This window comes from Rattus norvegicus, chromosome 13 (genome assembly GCF_021556685.1).
Source record: "Rattus norvegicus strain SHRSP/BbbUtx chromosome 13, alternate assembly SHRSP_T2T, whole genome shotgun sequence".
Classification (NCBI taxonomy): domain Eukaryota; kingdom Metazoa; phylum Chordata; class Mammalia; order Rodentia; family Muridae; genus Rattus; species Rattus norvegicus.
This window is the reverse complement of record NC_141546.1, coordinates 1,810,001-1,837,152: the sequence shown is the minus strand read 5'-3', so window position 1 is coordinate 1,837,152 and position 27,152 is coordinate 1,810,001.

The window sequence follows — 27,152 nt, the reverse complement described above, 5'->3', positions numbered from 1 at the left end:
ATATCTCTCAACATCAATGGCCTCAACTCCCCAATAAAAAGACCTAGATTAACAAACTGGATACGCAACGAGGACCCTGCATTTTGCTGCCTACAGGAAACACACCTCAGAGACAAAGACAGACACTACCTCAGAGTGAAAGGCTGGAAAACAACTTTCCAAGCAAATGGTCAGAAGAAGCAAGCTGGAGTAGCCATTCTAATATCAAATAAAATCAATTTTCAACTAAAAGTCATCAAAAAAGATAAATAAGGACACTTCATATTCATCAAAGGAAAAATCCACCAAGATGAACTCTCAATCCTAAATGTCTATGTCCCAAATACAAGTTCACCTACATATATAAAAGAAAACTTACTAAAGCTCAAAACACACATTGCACCTCACACAAAAATAGTGGAGATTTCAAAACCCCACTCTCATGAATGGACAAATCATGGAAACAGAAATTAAACAGTGATGTCGACAGACTAAGTAGTCATGAGCCAAATGGACTTAACGGATATTTATAGAACATTCTATTCTAAAGCAAAAGGATATACCTTCTTCTCAGCTCCTCATGGTACTTTCTCCAAAATTGACGATATAATTGGTCAAAAAACAGGCCTCAACAGGTACAAAAAGATAGAAATAATCCCATGCGTGCTATCAGACCACCATGGCCTAAAACTGGTCTTCAATAACAATAAGGGAAGAATGCCCCCATATACAGGGAAATTGAATAATGCTCTACTCAATGATAAACTGGTCAAGGAAGTAATAAAGAAAGAAATTAGAAACTTTTTAGAATTTAATGAAAATGAAGGTACAACATACCCAAACTTATGAGACACAATGAAAGTTTTGCTAAGAGGAAAACACATAGCGCTGAGTGCCTGCAGAAAGAAACAGGAAAGAGTATATGTCAGCAGCTTGACAGCACACCTAAAAGCTCTAGAACAAAAAGAAGCAAATACACCCAGGAGGAGTAGAAGGCAGGAAATAATCAAACTCAGAGCTGAAATCAACCAAGTAGAAACAAAAAGGACCATAGAAAGAAACAACAGAACCAAAAGTTGGTTCTTTGAGAAAATCAACAAGATAGATAAACCCTTAGCCAGACAAATGAGAGGACACAGAGAGTGCGTCCAAATTAACAAAATCAGAAATGAAAAGGGAGACATAACTACAGATTCAGAGGAAATTCAAAAAATCATCAGATCTTACTATAAAAACCTATATTCAACAAAACTTGAAAATCTTCAGGAAATGGACAATTTCCTAGACAGATACCAGGTATCGAAGTTAAATCACGAACAGATAAACCTGTTAAACAACCCCATAACTCCTAAGGAAATAGAAGCAGTCATTGAAGGTCTCCGAACCAAAAAGACCCCAGGACCAGACGGGTTTAGTGCAGAATTCAATCAAACCTTCATAGAAGACCTCATACCAATATTATCCAAACTATTCCACAAAATTGAAACAGATGGAGCCCTACCGAATTCCTTCTACAAAGCCACAATTACTCTTATACCTAAACCACACAAAGACACAACAAAGAAAGAGAACTTCAGACCAATTTCCCTTATGAATATCGACGCAAAAATACTCAATAAAATTCTGGCAAACAGAATCCAAGAGCACATCAAAACAATCATCCACCATGATCAAGTAGGCTTCATCCCAGGCATGCAGGGATGGTTTAATATACGGAAAACCATCAACGTGATCCATTATATAAACAAACTGAAAGAACAGAACCACATGATCATTTCATTAGATGCTGAGAAAGCATTTGACAAAATTCAACACCCCTTCATGATAAAAGTCCTGGAAAGAATAGGAATTCAAGGCCCATACCTAAACATAGTAATAGCCTTATACAGCAAACCAGTTGCTAACATTAAACTAAATGAAGAGAAACTTGAAGCAATCCCACTAAAATCAGGGACTAGAAAAGGCTGCCCACGCTCTCCCTACTTATTCAATATAGTTCTTGAAGTTCTAGCCAGAGCAATCAGACAACAAAAGGAGATCAAGAGGATACAGATCGGAAAAGAAGATGTCAAAATATCACTATTTTCAGATGATATGATAGTTTATTTAAGTGATCCCAAAAGTTCCACCAGAGAACTACTAAAGCTGATAAACAACTACAGCAAAGTGGCTGGGTATAAAATTAACTCAAATAAATCAGTTGTCTTCCTCTTTACAAAAGAGAAACAAGCCGCGAAAGAAATTAGGGAGATGACACCCTTCATAATAGACCCAAATAATATAAAGTACCTCGGTGTGACTTTTAACAAGCAAGTAAAAGATCTGTACAATAAGAACTTCAAGACAATGAGGAAAGAAATTGAAGAAGACCTCAGAAGATGAAAAGATCTCCCATGCTCATGGATTGGCAGGATTAATATAGTAAAAATGGCCATTTTACCAATAGCAATCTACAGATTCAATGCAATCCCCATCAAAATACCAATCCAATTCTTCAAAGAGTTAGACAGAACAATTTGCAAATTCATCTGGAATACCAAAAAACCCAGGATATCTAAAGCTATCCTCAACAATAAAAGGACTTCAGGGGGAATCACTATCCCTGAACTCAAGCAGAATTACAGAGCAATAGTGATAATAACTGCATATTATTGGTACAGAGACAGACAGATAGACCAATGGAATAGAATTGAAGACCCAGAAATTAACCCACACACCTATGGTCACTTGATTTTTGACAAAGGAGCCGAAATCATACAATGGAAAAAAGACAGCATTTTCAGCAAATGGTGCTGGTTCAACTGGAGGTCAACATGTAGAAGAATGCAGATCGATCCATGCTTATCACCCTGTAGAAAGCTAAAGTCCAAGTGGATCAAGGACCTCAACATCAAACCAGACACACTCAAACTAATAGAAGAAAAACTACGGAAGCATCTGGAACACATGGGCAGTGGAAAAAATTTCCTGAGCAAAACACCAATGGCTTATGCTCTAAGATCAAGAATCGACAAATGGGGTCCAGGAGCGGCAGGACACCTGCCTGAGACACCAGGGGAACCAGAAGGAAACAGACCGGATAAACAGTTCTCCGCCCCCAAATCCCGTGGGAGGGAGAGCTAAACCCTCAGAGAGGCAGACACGCCTGGGAAACCAGAAGAGACTGCACTCTGCATACACATCTCGGACGCCAGAGGGAAACACCAAAGGCCATCTGGAACCCTGGTGCACTAAAGCTCCCTGAAGGGGCGGCGCAGGTATTCCTGGTTTCTGCCGCCATAGAGAGCCCGTGGGCAGCACCCCGCGAGCTAACTTGAGTCTCGGGACCACAGGTAAGACCAACCTTTCTGCTGCAAAAAAGCTGCCTGGTGTACTCAAGACACAGGCCTACAGGAACAGCTGAAGACCTGTAGAGAGGAAAACTACACGCCTGAAAGCAGAACACTCTGTCCCCATAACTGACTAAAAGAGAGGAAAACAGGTCTACAGCACTCCTGACACACAGGCTTATAGGACAGTCTAGCCACTGTCAGAAATAGCAGAACAAAGTAACACTAGAGATAATCTGATGGTGAGAGGCAAGCGCAGGAACCCAAGCAACAGAAAACAAGACTACATGGCATCATCGGAGCCCAATTCTCCCACCAAAGCAAACATGGAATATGCAAACACACCAGAAAAGCAAGATCTAGTTTCAAAATCATATTTGATCATGATGCTGGAGGACTTCAAGAAAGACATGAAGAACTCCCTTAGGGAAACACAGGAAAACATTAATAAACAAGTAGAAGCCTACATAGAGGAATCGCAAAAATCCCTGAAAGAATTGCAAAAATCCCTGAAAGAATTCCAGGAAAACACAATCAAACAGTTGAAGGAACTAAAAATGGAAATAGAAGCAATCAAGAAAGAACACATGGAAACAACCCTGGATGTAGAAAACCAAAAGAAGAGACAAGGAGCTGTAGATACAAGCCTCACCAACATAATACAAGAGATGGAGGAGAATCTCAGGAGCAGAAGATTCCATAGAAATCATTGACTCAACTGTCAAAGATAATGTAAAGCGGAAAAAGCTACTGGTCCAAAACATACAGGAAATCCAGGACTCAATGAGAAGATCAAACCTAAGGATAATAGGTATAGAAGAGAGTGAAGAATCCCAGCTCAAAGGACCAGTAAATATCTTCAACAAAATCATAGAAGAAAACTTCCCTAACCTAAAAAAAGAGATACCCATAGGCATACAAGAAGCCTACAGAACTCCAAATAGATTGGACCAGAAAAGAAACACCTCCCGTCACATAATAGTCAAAACACCAAACGCACAAAATAAAGATAGAATATTAAAAGCAGTAAGGGAAAAAGGTCAATTAACATATAAAGGCAGACCTATCCAAATCACACCAGACTTCTCGCCAGAAACTATGAAGGCCAGAAGATCCTGGACTGATGTCATACAGACCCTAAGAGAACACAAATGCCAGCCCAGGTTACTGTATCCTGCAAAACTCTCAATTAACATAGATGGAGAAACCAAGATATTCCATGACAAAACCAAATTTACACAATATCTTTTTACAAATCCAGCACTACAAAGGATAATAAATGGTAAAGCCCAACATAAGGAGGCAGGCTATACCCTAGAAGAAGCAAGAAACTAATCGCCTTGGCAACAAAAGAAAGAGAATGAAAGCACACAAACATAACCTCACATCCAAACATGAATATAACGGGAAGCAATAATCACTATTCCTTAATATCTCTCAACATCAATGGCCTCAACTCCCCAATAAAAAGACATAGATTAACAAACTGGATACGCAACGAGGACCCTGCATTTTGCTGCCTACTGGAAACACACCTCAGAGACAAAGACAGACATTACCTCAGAGTGAAAGGCTGGAAAACAATTTTCCAAGCAAATGGTCAGAAGAAGCAAGCTGGAGTAGCCATTCTAATATCAAATAAAATCAATTTTCAACTAAAAGTCATCAAAAAAGATAAGGAAGGACCCTTCATATTCATCAAAGGAATAATCCACCTAGATGAACTCTCAATCCTAAATTGATGAGGGGGGAGGGGGATGTTTGCCCGGAAACCGTGAAAGGGAATAACACTTGAAATGTATATAAGAAATACTCAAGCTAATAAAAAAAAAAAAAAAAAAAAACAAGAAAAAAAAAGAAAAAAAAAACCACTGACTTCATGAAATTCTTTTTTTTTTCCGGGAACTGGGGACCGAACCCAGGGCCTTGCGCTTCTTGAAATTCTTAGGCAAATGGATTGAAGTAGAAAATATCATCCTGAGTGTGGTAGCCCAATCAGAGAACAATACACATGTTATGCACTCACTGATAATTGGATTAATCCAAAAGCTCAAATTACCCAAAATACAATCCATAGATAATATGAAGCTCAAAAAGAAGGATGACCAAAGTGTGGCTGCTTCACTCCTTCTTAAATGGGGGAAACAAAAATTTTCCTAGGATATGGAGGCAAAGTTTGGAGCAGAGTCTGAAGGAACATCAGTTCAGAGCCTACCTCACATGCAATATATATATATACACACACACACACAAACACACAAACACACATACAGCCACCAAGACTAGATAACATTGATGAAAGTAAGAAGGGCATGCTGAAAGGAACTGGATATAGATGTCTCCTCAGAGACACAGCCAGAGCATGCAAAATACAGATGCAAATGCTAGCAGCAAGCCACTTAACTGAGAACAGTACATCTGTTGGAGGAATTAGAGAAAGGATTGAAAGATCTGAAGGGGCTTGCAACCCCATAAGAACAATGAAGCCAACAAACCAGAGCTCCCAGGGACTAAACCACTACCCAAAGACTGTACATGGACTGAATCATGGATCCAGCTGCATATGTAGCAGAGGATGGCCTTGTTGGGCACCAATGGAAGGAGAAGCCCTTGTTCCTGCCAAGGTTGAACCCCCAACCTATAATGTCTGTGGGAGGTGGAAAGGGGGGTTTAAGGGGTAGGGGAACTCCCTAATAGAAGTAGGAGAGGGGGATTGATAGGGGGCTTATGTTTGGGAAACCAGGAAAGGGAATAATATTTGAAATGTAAATAAAATATCCAATAAAAAATAGCACAACATAATGAAAATAAAATAGTAATCACTTAATTAGTGGAAAATCCAGAATCACAGCAAAGATAATAAATTCTCAAAGAAGACAGCCAGTAAGGGAAAAACTGAGCCTTTCATTCAACCAAGACTAGCTGTTTTTGGAGAATCAGAGATCCTTATGTATCTTCCCTTAGCATTAAGGTTATGAACATAGGCCATGATCCCAGCCTCATGCATTCATGCTGTGGACCCAAAATCAGACATCATGGTTGTACAGTAGGCAGTTTACTGATTCAGCCATGTGTCTTGTCATGTATATATAGAATTTTATTGTGTTTCATGTTTATTTGCCTTATTTCAGGATGTTGATATTTTGTACTCTAAATACTGTTTTTGAAGTGTTCCAACATTTTTATAGAATATGATGCAAAAGCTGGAAAAACGAGTAAAACCAATAGTATAAAGAGTCAAAAGTTAGCTTCATCTAATTTTTAAATTGCAGCTCATGTTAGAGTTAGAAATTTTATAGAACTTTTATACCAAAATGATTTAATATAAAAACACTGTAATCTAGAAAACAAACTCATGAATGCAGGAGCAAATTGAATCAGATATATTTTTTCAGTTCTCTACTATTGTGTTTTATAAAAAGAAAGATCCAGGATATGTTTAATAGAGAAGCAAGTATGCTGAGGTAAAAGAGGTGCCTCGACAGGCCCTGGCTGAGTCATAACTTCTTCCTGAGTTACAAGACATAGGATGGTTTTAGTATGGAATATTTTATTTAGGGCATGGGAAAGGAAGTTGAAAAGGGAGAAGAGACAGAGAAAGGCAGAGAGAGGGTGGAGGGTAGAAGAGTTGAGGTCTGCCAAGAACACAATGAGAGTGAGGGGGCTGGGATTTGGGAAAAGGAGAAAAGAGTCAAGGAGAGAAGAGAGTCAGAAAGAACAAGAGAACAAGAGGGTGAGGACAGGGCAAACAGACCCTTTTTATAGAAAGATAGGCCAACCTTGCTTTTGCTTGGCAGAGCCTAGAAGGAATGTTAACACCTACACTACTTTTTGAGACCTGGCTCATTGAATCTAGAGCTCACTGATTCAGCTAGACTGTCTTGTGAACCAAGAAATACTCTGTGTCAGTCTCCTCTGCATTTGAATTTCAGGCACACGGCATTATGCCCAGCTCTTTACATGGGTTCTGGGAATTCAAACTCAGACCCTGATGCTTTCATATCTACTGTACTATACTCAGAGACATGTCCCCAGCTCTTTTTCTACTATATTTTAATGAATTTTTCATATATATATTATATATATATATATATGTGAAGCACTATCTAAAGTATATGATTAGATATTCACTGTATACCCTGGAGAGCTAGTCTAGGTTAAGTGAATGGCTCAGGTCTTGAACTTTTGGTTGTCTTCCTGGTAAATTTATTGCCTTGGCCATTAATCTTACTTTTTCCTTCAATAATAAATTGTTAACTAGTTAACAGTCTTAGATACATGAGCATTAATACGTGACGCCATAGACAGAATTAAACATTAAACAACTGCTTATTTGTTCCAAGAAATGTAGCCAGCTACTTCCGTGGAGCTATGCTTCCATTATAATTCCTCATGGATACTTTTCCATTAGTCTCATTGATGTTTTTCAGATCACTCTTCCCACTGGGATGCTAAAATGATACCAAACAGATACACCCTGTTCATTTGTACAGTGGGAATTTACTAAGCATCCACTGTATGTCAGGCTTTAACCTAGCATTTGAGGAATCAGTATTGGCTAATGAGGAATGAGATGTGAAAACAGTTAAGTAATTACATGATTGCAATACTTTCACTCCATTAATTTGCTAATGCTTTATTGAGGTACCACATTCTGCTGAACATGGAGGTAAATCATGAACAAAAGCACATTTAATTGTTTTCCCACTATTGGAGGCAAAGGATTTCAGGGCCCAGGAAATAGGTGAAAAGTTATCGTTTAAACAAGACTGAGGTGAAAGATAGTTTGAGCGTGTGACGAGAATAAACTACAGAAATAATAGATCAAAGCCAGAAAAGTTAGGCGTGTGAGAAGTTTTAATGAGTAAGTGATTTTCCTGAAAGCCTGGAGAACATTGATACAGTTATTAAGAACCCAAAATAAAGGTCTGGGTCCCTATCAAGTTTGCAATCCCATTGCTGGAAGTACAAAGGACAGACAAACCAGGAGCTTTGGGGCTTAATTAACAGCCATTCTGCCCCAAACTGTAAGCTTCAGTTTCATTTAAACACTCTAAATCGAAAAAATAAGATGAAAAACAATTGCAAAATGCACTTGAAATCAACCTTCTCTCTCTCTCTCTCTCTCTCTCTCTCTCTCTCTCTCTCTCTCTCTCTCTCTCTCACACACCTACACACACACACACACACACACACACACACACACACGATCATGAAAAATAATTTTATAAATACATGAATTAGCAGGGGTTGAGGTAAAATTATAGAATTTTACCTAGCTTCACCTAGTTTCACAGGTTATCAATTTTAAGATATTATGAAAACTGTCACAAAAGACTGAATTTTGTGAAAGCCAGAAGACAAGAGAAAGGAAATCATTGACAAAACTCTATTGTAAAATTTTATATATCATACATGCCTGGTATTCATGACTTACAGGAGATTCCAAGCATGAGTCCAACCAGACAGATTTTACCACAACCAGATTTTAATGTAAAAATCATAACTAATGCATACATGTGCTACTTTTAAGTTACTAAGACTTTCGTTATGTTTTTATAATTATTTACTAATGAAAGCAAATTGTATAACTAGTAAAATCCCAACATTAGAGCTTCTACAGTTTGGAAATAATACTAGCATAACTTTTTTTTAGAAATAAGTACTATTAATTATTTCTGGCCTTGTAAATATTCAGGGTCATTCTTTTGAATACATGTTATATAATGGGAAAAATTAAGTTTTTCATCATTATTTGTACATGTATGTGTGTGTGTATGGTCATGTGTTGAGTGTAGGTCTGATATATACGTTTTAGTACAGGGGCTCTGATGATTTTGCACTTGTAGATTCAGTCTATTGATCTGTCCTTTGGTCAATATCTTCTAAGGAAAAAAGCATGGCCAATTCAGAGAAAGATAGAGATCAAAGTCACCCTTCAATGATGGAATAGTTTAGGCCATATGATTCTATGAGGATATCATTTTAGCCTTTTGGATGTGTTATTATAATGGCAGTTATCTAATAAGTTAGTACTACACAGAAATAGGTGGACTAAATATAGAAAGCAAAGGAATGTTTGCTAACAATGTAACAGAATACAGTTACAGAGTTGAATCAATCTTTAACATAGATTTTGTTGTTTTTACAGGAGACCTGAATTGATTCCAAGTACATGCTTGGCATCTCACAGCCATATGAAATTCTAGTTTCTGGGAATCTAACATGTTTGTGAATATTAGACAAGCACATGGGGCACATACATATATGCAGGCAAAACTCCTACATGTATAAAATAACTTAATCTTATTTTTAAAACAAACAACAGTTCATGTAAGGTGCCTCAAATCAGTGGCTTAGCCTAGAGCAAGAATGAATTTATCTTGGACACCAACCAATCAGTGGTAGGTCCTTGATTGTAAGCATGATGAGATCACCAAACTCAGTATCCTTCGACGTTGTATTGCCAATCTCAATGGATGATACCTTTGATATGTAAGCCAAAATACATCCTTTCTTACTGAAGTTGGTTTTGCCAGTGCATTTTATCACAATGACAGAAAAAGAAACAAAGGCCAAACCTCTTATGGAGATATGAAACTGTTTCTGTGATCAATTTTATCATTTGGATTTTAGGATTTGCAATTATTTTTAAGAGGCATATTAAAAGATTTTGGTTAAGGAAACTTCTCGTATCTTTTAAATAGAGTTTAATGAGTCCTTCTGGTGACTGCTTCTAGGACAAGACTGTGTCAGATGAATATGGAAAGGAGAAGAGAAAAACAATTGAGAGAAGGTGGGGGAAAGAAGCACTGGAACAAGGGCATAGCTAGTCCTTATCATCTCTGCTAAATCTGGGCTCAGCAGTGCTGCACGGATTGTAGGAGCATTATGTTTCGAGCACTGAGTACAGTTTAGGTCAGTACTTCCTGTCTGGTACCTGAGCTATTTGCACAGAGGCTTCTGACATCTAGGGTACTGAGGTTTTTTCCTTAACATTTCATCTATGTCAAACAGAAATAGCCCAACACAGAAGTGCCCGTCACCTGCTCAGTGACTGTAAGTGCATGTACACATGCACATATCCATATGTGCATGGGAGTTCTTTGAAGGAGAGGCAAAGTGATGCTACTAGGAGCTTTTAATGAAATGTATGTTGTAATGGGAACATCTTCTCATTTCCTAACTGCTGTTATTAGGCATTTAGTTTTTTATTTGTTCATTTTTTTGTAATAAAAATATATTCAGCTAAAAAAAAAAGACTGTGTCAGATCATAAAATTTGGAGGAAAACAAAGACTTGTGAAAGCTATTGGTACCCTTTATGTGAGATTTTAGTCAAACGTTTGAATTCATTCTTCCAAGATCCTGACAACTTCATTGACGTTTAATTTAAAGATACTAGACTTAGCATTTTCAGGCAAAAGAACCTCTTGCCTGAGATGCTATGCTAAGAAATAATTTGAATATTTAGCTTGAGATTTGAGATGAGAAAGTAACTTGAATTTTTAAAGAAATCAGCACCATTGAAGGGAATCCTGTGCCACTCAGAGACACCAATGACTGCACAGTGAAAAGCCCATCCTGGAAAAAAAAAAACAACTTTATCTTCTACATAATAATATTTACTTAAAGAAAGAATGTCTTAATTGAATGGGTTCACTAACTGGCAAAGGCAACTGCCTGAGTTTAACCCAGGGCCAACATAAGGCATAAAACTCAGCTGGGATTCAAGTGGGGAAAAGCTATGTCTCAACTCAGCAGCAGAACTCTGCAACAACAGCCACATAGTTCTGGTTTTACAGGCATGGAAGTTTCAAAATTGAGGCTTTTGGAGTAGTGCTTCATGGCTTCAGAGAACAGGGTTTTCTCATGTTCTTGCTAAGATAAAAGAGTATGTACACAAGGAAACTTATGGAAGAAAGAGTTTATTTTGGTTTTCAGTTCCAGTGACAGATTGGAAAGAAGGCTGGAAGCAGGGAACACAGCTAGAAGCAGAGAGATCACATCTTCAATGACCGAAAGAAATCACAGAGGAATCTGAAAATTGTGAGAGGCTGTAAACACTCAAAGCCTGCAACAAATTATGTATTTTCTTCAGCAAGAGACTAAGAACTCCATTACCTCCCCTAAATGTAAATCCTAAATGACAAATTCAATACAGGTTTAAATACATAAAACCATAGGGGAAAAAAATCATTCAAACTATGACATTCTGCTGGCTGGCACTATAGGCTCAAAGACATTACTCCAAATACAAAACATGGTCATATTCTTTAGTATAAATAATTCATATCTCCTGGTATCACCTTGTGTATTAGTTAATTTTTCCACAATTATAACAAAACATCATTAACATGGTAATTTACAAAAAGAAAATGTTTGGGTTTACAGTTGTAGAGGATTAGCATTTATGATGGTAGTGTAAATGCACATTGCCAAAAACAGCTGAGAGTTCATATCTTGATGAATAGGCAGGAAACAGATAGACAGTACACTGCATTATGAGAGTCTTTTGAAACCTCAAAGCCTACCTGCAGTGACGTACCTTCTTCAAAAAGACACACCTCCTCTCCTAATACTTTACAGACAGTTCTACCAACAAGTGACCAAGTATTCAAATGTAGGAGCCTTTGAGTACGAGTCCAATTCAAACCATCAGAGATACCTTTCTGTTGCTGTGATAAAATAGCTTAACTAGAAGTGCATTATTAGGGAATTTAGTTTGAATCATAATTTCATAAGGTTGCATGCTTACAGTTCCTTGGAAATAGAAGCAGCAGGGGGAGGAAATCAAGAACCCACATCTCCATCCACACATAGATGATAGAGAGAGATCAGGAAGAGGAAAGGATCCATGAATTCTCAAGTCCCTTAAACTCATCAAATACCACCACCAATTAGGAACCAAATGTTCAAATAACTGAGCCTATTGGGGACACTTTTCATTTAAATCATCACAATGGCTGAGTTCAATCTGAGACAGGGTTTAAGTCCTTGTAATGGGGCACAGGGAGACCATTATATGAAGCTGTAAAGATGGAGCCTAAACTCCAGTATCGACTACAAGATGGTGGTGTCAGGAAGTGCATGGTCTTAGTTTTTGAGACTAGGTCTCTCACTGGAATTCATTAAAAGACAGCAAATCTGAAAGATCTGCTTGCCTCTGCTGCTACATCAATGAGTTACATGCATATGCTCTAAATTCAGTTTTATTTCCTGACTTTTTTTTTCCATTACATCTGAACATCAGGCTTAGTTTCTCATAATCCTGCATTGTTCAAAACATTTTTATTTTTTAATCAGCACTCGACTATATGCCGTAGATTCTAGTAGATGGGCTGACTTTGCCTCTGCTTATATGTATATGGAAATCCTGACCAGTAAAGTTTATTGAGAAATGGGTCACCTACCTGTTTATCTGCAAAACATAAATAAGTTTTGTCCTATTTTAAATTTTGAGAAAGTTTATTTTTCCAGGTATAGTTCAAGAAACATAAGGTGTCTGCAATTATTATTTTTCTTTTTTGAATTAGTTCTATAATTTTAGATTTAAATCCAATATTGTGAATTATATGAAGTCATAATTATTATGACAGGGTTCTTATGAATAAGGTCATAAAGTATGGCCTAACCTGTCTTGAAAATCTATTACAGACATCTGTTCTGTTTTCATGAGTAAATTTTACTTCAATTACAAGAATAGTTTTGTTATACATTTATCATTATTTTCTTAACCTCTGTGTTTATTGCAGTAAGTGGCATTCTACATGTTCCTCCCTGGGTCATTCTAATCATGACATTTAGTTTCTGAAGTCTTCACAAAATCTAGCATCACATACACTAGATCACATGCATTCAAAACCATTCTGAATATGATTGTGTTACTACTGACCCTAGATGGTATTTTCTGACTCAGTTTCCAGTTTTTGTAAAATAAATTTATTAATTTACATTCTGGCCTTTGGAGCCCTCCCAATACCTCGGTCATAGTTCCTCATACCATTACTTCTCCTTCTTGCCTTCAAGAGGCTCCTCCATGTTCCACCATGCTTCACCCTTTGTTTGGGCTTCAATTCTATAGAGGATTAGTCACATCTCCCACTGAGATCAGGTAAGTTACACCTCTGCTATACATAGCCCAGGGGCCTTGGACCAGCATGTGTATGCTACCTGGTTGGTGGCTCCATCTTTTGTAGCTCCTTGGGTGATGGGTTCACCCTCACCTTCTGCTTGTTCACTCATGTCCTTAATTCAGTCATAGGAGTCGTTGACATCAGTCCAAAGGTTATGTTTGATATCTGTACATGTGTCAGTCAGCTGCTGGTAGGGTCTCTCAGAGCACAGCCATGCTACTAAAACAAAATTTTATTATTTTATCTCCCCCCTCCAAATTTGTTTTTGGTACATCCTACTTTCCTACATTCCAGACTTTGAGTTCTCATTATTTTCTAGAATCCAAAAGTCCAATTTGTGTTTTTTATATATTCTTGCACATGTGGTCATCCACTTGACCTTGTTCCACCAACATAACAGAAGACTATAACCTTAAAAATGACTTTTCTTTCCCAGTAGCTACCTATTGCCAAAAATTCCTTCTCAACTAGGCATGAGACTTCAAGTAAATATCTACTCCATGTTGGGATTTCCTGGAGGGAGCTTGGACAGGTCTTATGCATACTAACACCACTGCTCTGTGTTCCTTTTGTGACTGTCATCCTGTGTTCATTAAACATTTGTTTTCTAACAGTTGTCCACCATCCCTCTCTCTCTTACAATGTTTCTATCACTTCCTTCACAATAATCCCTCAACTTTGAGAAGAGGGAATTGAAATCAATGTCCCCTTTAGGCCTGAAAATTCCATATTTTAAACAAACTCACATGTGGGGCTCTGTGTTAATCACAATCTATTGTAAAACAGCAGCATCTTATATGAGAATTGAGAGAACCAATAACGCTATTATGAGTTGTTGCAGTAAAAATGAAAAAGCACATGTTGTGACCAGTTCCAGCACATTCTGCTCTGCACATGGCACTCTGCCATGCTGCCCTGCCACCACTTACATTTCCCTTTGTGGGTTGCCACCATGCCGAGCATAAACATGGTGAGCCCAGTGCATCCCATCACCACACACTCTCTTGAACTCAATTAAGTTGCCAAATGAAAGAACAAACCATACAATAACCTCTGATCCAATTGTTAAAATATAATTTGCCCATCTAGACAACACAAAATCCTGTAAACACCCATCCCTTAAAAATAGTCACAGCTACATGTATTTATGTACAGAGAATAATCTTAATATCAACCACCATATTCTCCCAGATCCTTCTCCTCACTCCAGCTCCTTCTTTCTCCTTTTATCCCTCCTTTCTGGAACCTGTTTCCACATCCCTTCTTTCTCATCCAATGGTAGGCCTCATTTTTTTTCTTCTCCACCTTCACCTGCATAATGACATCAACCTACACTTCACCCTTTCTCTCTACTTAAAACAAAACAAAACAACAACAAAAAAGCCCATAATATTTTCTCTCAAATATAAACTGAGCACAACTACTATCATTTCATAATTTAAAAGTATAATATATACCTACAAATCCACCCTACGAAGAATAATAATTTGTAAAGACCAACACAAGGAGGCAAGCTATACCCTAGAAAAGGCAAAACATTAATCGTTTTTCAAAAAGAGAACAGAAGTACACAACTTTAATCTCACCCCAAAATACAATGATAATAGGAAGAAAAATCGCTATTCCTTAATATCTTTCAACATCAATGTACTCTATTCCACAACTAAAAGACACAGATTAACAAACTGGATACATAATGAGGACCCAGCATTTTGCTGACTACAGGAAACAAACCTTAGAGACAAAGAAAGAAACTACCTCAGAGTAAAAGCCTGGAAACAATTTTCCAAGCAAGTGGTCTGATGAAGCAAGCTCTAGTAGCCATTCTAATATCGAATAAAATTGATTTTCAAACAAACATCGTCAAAGAAGGCAAAACCCACCAAGATGAACTCTCAATACTAAATATCTCTGCTCCAAATACAAGGGCACCTGCATACAAAAAAAGAATCCTTTCTGAGCCTCAAAGCATAAGTTACACCTCACACAATAATAGTAGGGTATTTCAACACCCTACTCTCATCAATGGACAGATCATGGAAACAGAAACTAAACAGAGACATAGACAGACTAACAGAATTTATGAACAAAATGGACTTAACAGAAATTTATAGAACACCTATCCTAAAATAAAAGGATATACCTTCTTCTCACCACCTTATGATACTTTCTCCAAAATTGACCATATAATCTGACACAAAACAGGCCTCAACAGATACATAAAGGTAGAAACAATCCCATGTGTCCTATCTGACCACCATGGGCTAAATCTGTTCTTCAATAAGTATAAGAAAAGAGCATCCACATATAGATGGAAGTTGAACAATGCTATACTCAATGATGACCTGGTCAAGGAAGAAATACAAAAACAAAAGAAATAGTTAGAATTTAGTGAAAATGAAGGTAAAACATATCCTACATATGGGACACAATAAAAACTGAGCTAGGAGGAAAACTCATAGCTCTCAGTGCCTGCAGAAAGAAACAGGAGAGAGCATATATTAGCAGGTGACGACACAACTAGATCTAGAACAAAAAGAGGCAAATACAACCAGGAGGAGTAGGAGGTAGGAAATAATCAAACTCAGAGCTAAAAGCAACCAAGTAAAAATCAAAAATACTATACAAAGAATCAACAGAACAAAAAGTGGGTTCTTTGAGAAATTCAACAAGATAGATAAACCCTTGGTAGGACTAACCAAAGGGCACATAGAGAGTATCAAAATTAACAAAATCAGAAATGAAAAGGAGACATAATAACAGAATCAGAGGAAATTCAAAAAATCATCAGATACTAGTACAAATCCTGTATTCAACAAAACTTGAAAATCTGCTGGAAATGGACAGTTTCCTAGACAGAAACGAGGTACCGAAGTTAAATCAGGAACAGATAAACCATTTAAACAACCCCATAACTCCTAACGAAATAGAAGCAGTCATTCAATGTCTCCCAACCAAAAGGAGCCCAGGTCCAAATGGGTTCAGTGCAGAATTCTATCAGACTTTCATAGAAGACTTCATACCAATACTATCCAAACTATTCCACAAAATTGAAACAGATGGAGCACTACTGAATTCTTTCTATGAAGCCAAAATTACTCTTATACCTAAACCATACAAAGGCCCAAGAAAGAAAGAGAACTTCAGATCAATTTCTGTTATAATATCAATGCAAAAATACTCAATAAAATTCTTGCAAACTGAATCCTACAACACATCAAAGCAATCATCCACCACCATGATCAAGTAGGCCTTATCCCAGGTATGCAGGGATGCTGTAATATACCAAAAAAAAAAAAAAAAAAAAAACCAAAAAGAACAAAAAAAACAAAACCAAAAAAACAAAAAAACAAAAAAAAACAAAAAAAAAACAAAAACAAAAAAAGAAAAACAAACAAGATAAAACCAAAACATAGTCCACTACATAAACAGAATGAAAGATAAAAACTAAAAACCACATGATCATTTCATTAGATTCTGAGAAAGCATTTGAAAAAATTCAACAGGCCTTCATGATAAAAGCCCTGGAAAGACCAGGAATTCAAGGCCCATACATAAACATAGTAAAAGACATATAGAGCAAAACAGTAGCTATCATTACAGTGAATGGAGAGAAGCTTGAAGCAACCCCACTAAAATCAGGGACTAGAAAAGGCTGCCCTTCTCTTCCTACTAATTCGGTATAGTTTTTGAAGTAGTAGCCAGAGCAATCAGACAACAAAAGGAGAACAAAGGGATACAGTTTGGATAGGAAGAAGTCAAAATATCACTATTTGCAGATGATATAATAGTAGAGTTAAGTGATCCTAATAGTTCCACCAGAGAACTTCTAAAGCTGATAAACACCTTCAGCAAAGTGACTGGGTATAAAATTAACTCCAATAAATCAGTAGCCTTCCTCTACACAAAAGAGAAACAAGCCGAGAAAGAAATTAGGGAGATGACACCCTTCATAATAGACCCAAATAATACAAAATAACTTGGTGTGACTTTAACCAAGAAAGTAAAAGATCTGTACAATAAGAACTTCAAGACTCTGAAGAAAGAAATTGAAGAAGACGTCTGAAGATGGAAAGATATCCCATGCTCATGGATTGGCAGGATTAATATAGTAAAAATGGCCATTTTACCAAAAGCGATCTACTGATTCAATGCAATCCCCATCAAAATACCAATCCAATTCCTCAGAGAGACACAACAATTTGCAAATCCATCTGGAATAACAAAAAACCCAGGATAGCTAAAGCTATACTCAACAATAAAAGGACATCTGGGGGAATCACTATCCCTGAATTCAAGCAGTATTACAGAGCAATAGTGATAAAAACTGCATGGTATTGGTACAGAGACAGACAGACCAGTGGGATAGACTTAAAGACCCAGAAATGAACCCACACACCTATGGGCACTTGATTTTTGACAAAGTAGCCAAAACCATCCAATGTAAAAAAGATAGCATTTTCAGCAAATGGTGCTGGTTCAACTGGAGGTCAACATGTAGAAGAATGAAGATCGTTCCATGCTCATCACCCTGTACAAAGCTTAAGTCCAAGTGGTCAAGGACCTCCACATCAAACCAGAAACACTCAAACTAATAGAAGAAAAACTAGGGCAGCATCTCGAACACATGTGCACTGGAAAAAATTTCCGGAACAAAACACCAATGGCTTATGCTCTAAGATCAAGATTCGACAGATGGGATCTCATAAAACTGCAAAGCTTCTGTAAGGCAAAGGACACTGTGGTTAGGACAAAATGACAACGAACAGATTGGGAAAAGATCTTTACCAATCCTTCAACAGATAATGGCCTTATATCCAAAATATACAAAGAACTCAAGAAGTTAGACCTCAGGGAGACAAATAACCCTACTAAAATGGGGTTCAGAGCTAAACAAAGAATTCACAGCTGAGGAATGGCAAATGGATGAGCAACACATAAAGAAATGTTCAACATCTTTAGTCCTAAAGGAAATGCAAATCAAAACAACCCTGAGATTCCACCTCACACCAGTCAGTATGGCTAAGATCAAAAACTCTGGTGACAGCAGATGTTGGTTAGGATGTAGAGAAAGGGGAACACTCCTCCATTTTTGATTGTATTGCAGACTCGTACAAACATTCTGCAAATCAGTCTGGAGGTTCCTCAGAAAATTGGATATTGTTCTAACTGAGAACCCAGCTATTCATTTTTGGGCATATACTGAAATGATGATCCAACTTACAACAAAAAACACATGTTCTACTATGTTCATAGCAGCCTTATTTCTAATAACCAGGAGCTTAAAAGATCCCAGATGCCCTCCAATACTGGAATGGATACAGAAAATGTGGTACATCTACACAGTGGAATACTACTCGGTTATCAAAAAGAATGACTTTATGAAATTCCTAGGCAAGTGGATGGAACTGGAAAATATCATCCTGAGCTAGATAACCCAATCATAGAAAAACATACATGGTATGCACTCATTGAAAAATGTATATTAGTCCAAATGTTCGAATTACCCTAAATGCACAGAACACATGAAACTCCAGAAGAATGACGAAAATGTGGATGCTTCACTCCTTTTAAAAGGGAACAAGAATATGCTTATGAGGGGATAGGGAGGCAATGTTTAGAACAGTGGCTGAAAGAATGCCTATTCAGAGTCTGCCTCACATGTGGCCCATACATATACAGCCACCAAACTAGGTAAGGTGCATGAAGCTAAGAGGAGCAGGCTGAGAGGAATCGGATGTAGATCTCTCCTGAGAGACGCAGCCGGAATATGGCAAGTATTAGGCGAAGGACAGCAACAAACCAATAAACTTAGAACAGGATCCCTATTCAAGGAATCAGTGCAAGGACTAAAAGAGCTGAAGGGGCTTGAGACCCCATATGAACAACAATGCCAACCAACCAGAGCTTCCAGGGACTAAGGCACTACTCAAAGACCGTACATGAACTGATCCTGGGCTCCAAATTTTTAAGTAACAATGAATAGCCTAGTAGGGGCACCTTTGGAAGGGTAAGCTCTTGAGGCTCCCAAAGCTGGTCCCCCAGTGAAAGGGATTGTTTGAGGGAGTGTGGTAAAGAGGGGAGGATGGGACGTACAAGGGGGTGGGAGTGGTTAGGGGAATGTTGGCCTGGAAACCAGGAAAGGGAATGACATTTGAAATATAAATTAGAAATACCCAATTTAATAAAGATGGAAAAAAAAGAAAAACAAATAATAATATACACCCATTTGGCAGAATAAAAGTAGTAAGAGCTTTTTATCTTTCTAGCTACTGGTTGTTGGGTCCCATAACAGTTCTGGCTATGAGATTCATCATAGAAATGTGACTTAAATGTGATCTGAGCATTTGTCATTGCTATGACATTTATGTCACCATTGAATAAATGAACCTGCCTTCCTAGGCTAATCATTTTTGTCATTTACAAGTGTTGTAGTATAGGCATTTGGGATATGCAACTCATATCCAGGTATACTCACGCCAGTTAAAGAAGAGTCCATGACAGACCACAGTAAAGATACCTCCCAAGTCCAAGTTAATGAGCCATTTTTGTTTGTTTTGTTTTGTTTTGTTACGTTTCGTTTCATTAGGGTCATATATAAGACCAAAAGTCATTCAAAAACAGTTGCATTTTTCCAAAGCCCACCCCAGCATAAATGAATTTCTTTTCCACATTGTACAGCCTTCAGGCAGCTCAATTGTTTGGAGTGTGTCCTTGCAAAGTGTATGATATAGTTTCAAAAGCTTTTAGGCAGCTCTGATGGGTTCTGTTTCTTCCAGGCACATTGTCTGGTCTCAGTGTCTTCTTCTCAGATTGATTTGTTCTAGGGTGACTCTTAGCAGTTTTCAATGTATTTCTCAAAGCCAGAGACCTAGTGAATCTGAATAGCTTTGGCAACTTCTTGAAACAATATTTAGTTGTTTACATTTTCTGTCATGGAGCTGCCTTGCAGTGGGGAAGGTTTCAATTTAGGAGGAAATGTCTACACAACATTTAATATAAGAGCTATTCTTCTAGCTCTTATATTCTTTCTACCACAGTTTTCAGAATGTTCTATGAGATTTTGGAGGGGGTGACTATAGATATTCATCTATGGTGAAGAGCTTCACTATTGTGCTGCAGTAAAAATCACTTTTCTTCAGTAACTTCACCTGTGGTTAGGATTTGAGTCTGACAAAAACTGAAGTTTGTGGATATAAACACAAGTGTTTAAAATGGATTTTGATAGGCATGTCACATCCACCTATTAAAATAATAGATATTGCTTCCTTTGGTACCTATGAACTCCCCATTCACAAGTTTTTACTGTGGTTTTCAGTAAGAGATATGAATTCTTTCTTGTGCAAAGGGCCTTAAAGCCAACTGGAAAGATATTGGTTTTATCCTTGACAGCTGAACACAGTATTTCACAACCAGGAACATATTGCCAGCCATGATGGTGTGGATGACAGTTCTCCATGAGAACTCCTTCATGGCCCCCTCTGGCACTATGATAGCTAACAAGGTTGATGTTCTAGTTCAGTCTCAACTTATTTTCTCCATGTCCTACAGTTAGGTGTGTGATATCTTCAGCAATAGGCTGAATAACCATCTTGTTATGGCTTACAAGCAACAGAAGAGGCAATAGTCTTTACAGTTTACAGCATAATGAGAGTCCATGACCAACAAGTCATAGAGAAGTAACCCATCCCTGGAACTGAGATTTTCATTCAATAACTTTATGGCTTCTAGGAGTTTCTTTTTCAATATATAAGGTACCTTTTTATCTACACACCTTAGCTGTTGCATTTCCAACTTTATTTCTTAATTAACACAGCTTCAATAGGATAAGTTGAAGGTACCAATATAGCTGTTTGTATTCAGCCCAATTCTGTATATAAATGTTAGTAATGATATATATTTTCAAAGGTACCTCTTTCATACTTGATTCTTTATAAAATCCTTTACATAATTCTTAGTTGAGTAAAAACCCTCACCAAAATGCTTATAAAATGTCACCAGTAGTGGCCACATAGGTAAGGGCATCCATCACAGTCATAGGCCCTTTGAACTCTACTTGACATTGTCTCATGAGACAGATTGATTTGTGCTGGTATTTTATCAGGGCATCCCTTTGTCAAGGCTGTTACCAGGAAATAAGTTTTATATGTTTGGACATCAGGCAAAATATCAGAATATTTCAGAGAAATGCCAGCAGCCTTAAATATTTTTTCAATTTTCATAGTTTCAATATGACTGGACCAGGGATCTGCATTATTTGGAGGTGTGACCTTGTTGGAGTAGGTATGGCCTTGTTGAAATAGGTATGGCCTTGTTGAAATAGGTGTGCCATTGTAGACATGGGCTTTAAGACCCTGTTTCTAGATTCATGGAAGCTAATCTCCTAGCAGCCTTTAGATGAAGATGTAGAACTCTCAGCTCCTCTTGCACCATGCCTTCCTCAATGCTGCCATGTTCCCACTTTAATGATAATGGACTGAAAGTCTGAACCTGTTAGCTAGCACCAATTAAATATTGTCTATGGGTTGCCTTTTTTTATGGTGTCTTTTCACCACAGTAAAACCAGGATTAAAACACCAACCTACGGTGGATGAAGCATGACTAGGCTTATATGAACAAATGATTAGCTTCCAAGAGTACCTGAGGTAAAATAATCCATGCCTTTGTAAAGACATTTGATTCTTGGTTTCCCTGCTGAAACCATGGGCTACCACCTGGAAAATTACCAGGAAGTCTTATTCCTTTTGTACTCTTCTATATAATTCTCTGCACTTTTGTTGTCACAACAATGACTGACCTGTCATCTGCCAGTCCTCATCTCCCACTGTCAGGCATCTAAACACTGTCCACTTGTCAGTATAATTTGCCATAAGCCAAGACATATGAGTTATTACTATTCATATCATTCTTAATTCAGTCCATTAGTTTCTTTTTTTTCTCCCTTGTTTAGCCCAATAGTATCTATGCTCATTTGTATTACTACAGCCACTCATTCGGTGTGCCTACTTTAATTGCCTTTGTACCAAGCATCTAAAGAGATGGATGTTATCCTTTCTAGTACATTATCTAGCTTTGATATTTGTTCAGTTACTGAGGGATGTTCAGTGGCACAATATATACTTATTCTAGAACAGCCTCCATGGCATTTTATGATGGAGTTTACAGACATTTAACCTCATTGCTATATGTGTTCATCCTGGCTTTGTAGAATTTGATTATGTGCCATACCAGAAAGAAGTTTGGCCAAAAGTTCTTCCTTCTGTTATGCTCAGATTGTGAGGTCCCCACAGAACCCCAGAGACCAGCAAACATCCAAATAATATTCAAAAGCAAAGAGTCTTTATTCAAGTTTGAGTTAAGACACTTCAACTTCTTCAGCACCATGGAAAGTGTCAAAGGTCCTGAATTGTACAAGCCTTGCCTATTTATCATTGTTTCAGGGTGAGGTAGTTTCCAACATGGCAGTTACATGATGGGTTGGCATTTGCTTAGTATACTTATATTGGATAGTAATGATTTTAGCTTGGCATGAACAATGGTTGCTAGCTTAACCAATTTATTTTATGATATTAGGTATATTCCCCTTAAGGAATGATTAATTGTTGCTAGGAGTGCAGTGGGTATTTGCCTGGGGAAATTGTGATTTTAGTCAAAGTGATATAGTTCTTGGAACAAGGTCTTTTGTTTTTTGTTTTTTGTTTTTGTTTTTGTTTTTTTGTTGTTGTTTTTATAGCTGCTGAATTTATACAGAGGGCAAGTTAATCATAAAATGGAGTCTGAAAGTAAAACGGAGTTTGTAATGTTAAACTGGGCTCTTCAACTCAAGCCCAGTTACAATTAATTTTTTTTTGACAGTGACAGAGACCTGTTATGGACTCCACCTGCTGCAATGTTTTAAATGACAGTTCTACTTAAAATTCTAGTTCTGTGCATCAAGCTCCTAATCATTTCCATGACTGAGACCAAAATGTCATTGGAATTATTTACTCAGGTTGCTTTTGCCATAGCTTCCAGATACAACCTTCTGAACTCCTGGAGACTTGTAATGTTAAGGGACACAGGTTAGAGGAAAACACAATTGTGTAGCCTGTCCTATAAGGATATTAGCCTACTAAAAAGACACTTGAGTCTTTTTTGATCAGTCCTACATAGCACTCTCCTTTGTCACATTATACAGAAGATGGATAGCTTTGGCAAGTTGGGTATGAAAATCTCCTAATATCCACAGTGCCCCCAAATGCCTATATATTGTTTATATTTACAAGGACAGATTTTTCTTATATTTAATCAAGAAGTCGTATGAAATCATAATACACTGTTGTCCTCTGAGACTGAATATTCACAGGAGTTCCTGGCATTAGTACTTTCTTCAATCTGTCAGACACTCAGAGGGTGGCAGCATGTCATCACATAACAAAACCTTTTCTAGAAGATGGGCAGGTCAAGGCAATACAGGGTATAAAGAAGACCTTGGATAACGTGTTATTCACTCTTCTATATTTATGAATAACCCCTAACCAAGGCAACTCTTATAAAAAAATCAATTGGTGTTTTCCTTGTTTCAGAGGTTTAGTCCATTGTCAAAACTGGAAAACATAATGGCACATAGTCAGATATTGTGCTGAAGTGTAGTGTGTAGTTTTGGCTACACAACTTTGAGCTCCTGAAGAGTCACAGGTGAACACCCACCAAGGAACTATTCCAGATCCACAGATAAAATACAAATTATCTCTTTTTACCCTGCCTTATCAGCTCTGTGACTGAGCTCCTCTAAGCTTTCCTCAGCTATTGTGCCCCTTACCATTACTCATAGCTTAACACTTCTAAATATGTCCTCTGTTTAGTTGCCCAGTCACATTTTGTCCTAGCTTAACACCACTAAATCTATACTCAGCTTACTTGCCCAGCTTCCTTCTATGAAGTCCATTCGCCTTACCACCCAAGTCACATTTGGTCTCCCCTTCTGTGGGCCACTTTTCATTTTCTATGGGACACTTTCCTTTTTCTGCCTACATTTTGGAAGATTGCCATTGCAGTTCTAGTCTGTTCTGTCTGTAGCCCACAAGTATCTCAATTCTCCTCCTCTTTTTCAGTCGTTCAGGACCTGAAAGTCCTGCCTCTTTCTATTTTCCCAGCCATTTTCTGTTGGCATCTGTACTGATTGATTTAGAATCAGTTGACGGGTTGGGGATTTAGCTCAGTGATAGAGCGCTTGCCTAGCGCAAGCGCAAGGCCATGGGCTCGGTCCTCAGCTCCAAAATAAATAAATAAATAAATAAATAAATAAATAAATAAATAATCAGTTGACAACAAGGACATTCAGGGTCAGTATTCACAGATTTCTGATTAAATCAAAGCCTTAGAGCCAGTCCATTAGAAGACATTGGTCCTGCCAAGGCTGGACCCCCACAGTGTAGAGCAATGTCAGGACAGGGAGGCAAGAAGTGGTTGTTGGGTAGGGGAACACCCTCATAGAAGAAGGGGGATGGGGGACTGGAAAGAGGATGACAATTGAAATGTAAATTAAAAAGATCCAAAAAAAAAGAAGAAAGAAAGAAGTAAAGAAAGAGAGAAAGAAAGAAAGAAAGAAAGAGAAAAGAAACACTCCTCTACACCCCACCTTTACTGTCTGATTTAAAAGCAAACAAAAAATTCTTCTCTGAAACTTAACTGAGCATTGAGCATAATCAAAATTATATATATTATAAAGCATGATATAAAATCAACAAACAGTTCATTATATTGGTCAATTAGGTAAAGTACTCTACCATCATTCCAAACATAAAAAGTTACATTTCTAGTACTAGATTATATTTAGATTGTAGCCTGTAACACCATCTGAAAGACATACATTCTTCTCTATAGTGTGTCTTTCATGTTGAACAACTTATGTTTGATTATGGGATTATAATAAACCTTCAACCCTGTCAGAAATCTGAGAACAAAATAAGTTTACCTAGTTATGTAGTAATCACATAATATAGCTTTTCAAATTATTGTTGAGACAGAGGACTCTCTGAACAGTCTTATAATTTCTTCTAATATTGGAGCATCTGTCTTCAGCCTTCTGGCCCATGATCATCTGACAGACCATAGTAAAGCAGAATTATGAATAATGGCTTACCCTGTCTTGACAAAGCTATCAGTCAAATATTTCACAGAGGATGTCTTTTTTTCCGCCTTTTATGGGATATTTTTTATTTACATTTCAAATATTATTACCTTTCCCAGTTTCCAGGACATAAGCCTGCATCCCATCCCCCTTCCCTTCTTCCATAAGGGTACTTCCCTCCCTATCCACCTACCCTTCCTGCCCCTTGGCATTCCCCTACACTGGGGAGTCCAACCTTTGCAGGATCAAAGGCTTTTCCTTCCGTATGAGACCAACAAGGCCATCCTCTGCTATGCATGCACCTAAAGCGATGGGTCAGTCCATGTATAGTCTTTGGGTAGTGGTTTAGTTCTGGGGAGCTGTGGTTGGTTGGCATAGTTGTTCTTATGGGGTTGCACGCCCCTTTGTCTCTTTAAATTCTTTCTCTAATTCTGGGTCAGTATTTTGTCTATAGATGAAATAGGCAAATTTTGCCCCGTGGCTACCTTGTCACAATAAGCAAACTTACATGGAAGTGAAGGTGCTCAATATCTTCTTGGAACTGTGAATGGGGTACTGTCAGGGGCAGAAATGCCTCTATTCAAAGTTTTAAATAATTATGAAATTATTAAATGTCAGATTCTGTGGATTTCAGATGTTTTGTAGACTATCTATGTATGTAAAGTATATTTGAAATATTAAGCCTTAGCTACTCTTATCCATTTCAATTAGTGTAAATTGAAAGCACTTTACTATATTTCAATTAGAATCAAACCTAATCATGAGTTTACTATTTGGCCTCTATCTTCTGCTAGTAATCATCTTGTTCTTTAAAAATTCCAAAGGCACAATGCCTATCAAAGAGTAATAATATTAATTTAAAATTTTGTATCAATATTCTGATTCATACCAATGAAATCCTTAACTCTATCTCAATATATAAACTCTGTAACAACGTAAACTATTATAACTTCAGTTTACCTCAATTACAAAGATTTCTTTACAGAAGAAATTTTTTTAGAGAAGATTACATCTTCTGGTGTAAGATTATGGACACACAGTGCTTTGTTCAAGAATAAATTTAGTAATTTATTGCATTGATTTCCCTTGGCTTAAATATTATGACCATTACCATTATCCCTTAAAATGACAGCCTATCAAAATTTGTAAAATAACCATAACCAGACACCCAACCCAATAAACTTGGCTGACAACTCTCCATGGTTATTCCCTCCTGCTAATCAAGAGTGATGAAAAATTCTGTAAAAGTTCGTGGGAGGGGCTTAGGAAATTGGTTAGATTTAAGAAAGTTAATTTTAGTATCTGTTATCAAATCTCTATATACTTAGAAGGTTCAGGCCTTGACAAAGGTCTAACTGAATCTATCTAAAAGGTTGGATGAGACAAGGTGATCTAGAACCAGCCACAATCCTAAAATGTTGTGGAAGCAAGTCTCTGGACAATACCAGGAAGCAGGGGACTTTGAGGATGAATCTTATCAAAGTTGTACATCCTGAAACATATGAATCTAACAACAAAAATTTTAGTACAATCAAGATATTCCTATGACTGTGCACTTTGCACAGATCAGTTAAGCATGAAATTTTGCTTTGTTTGA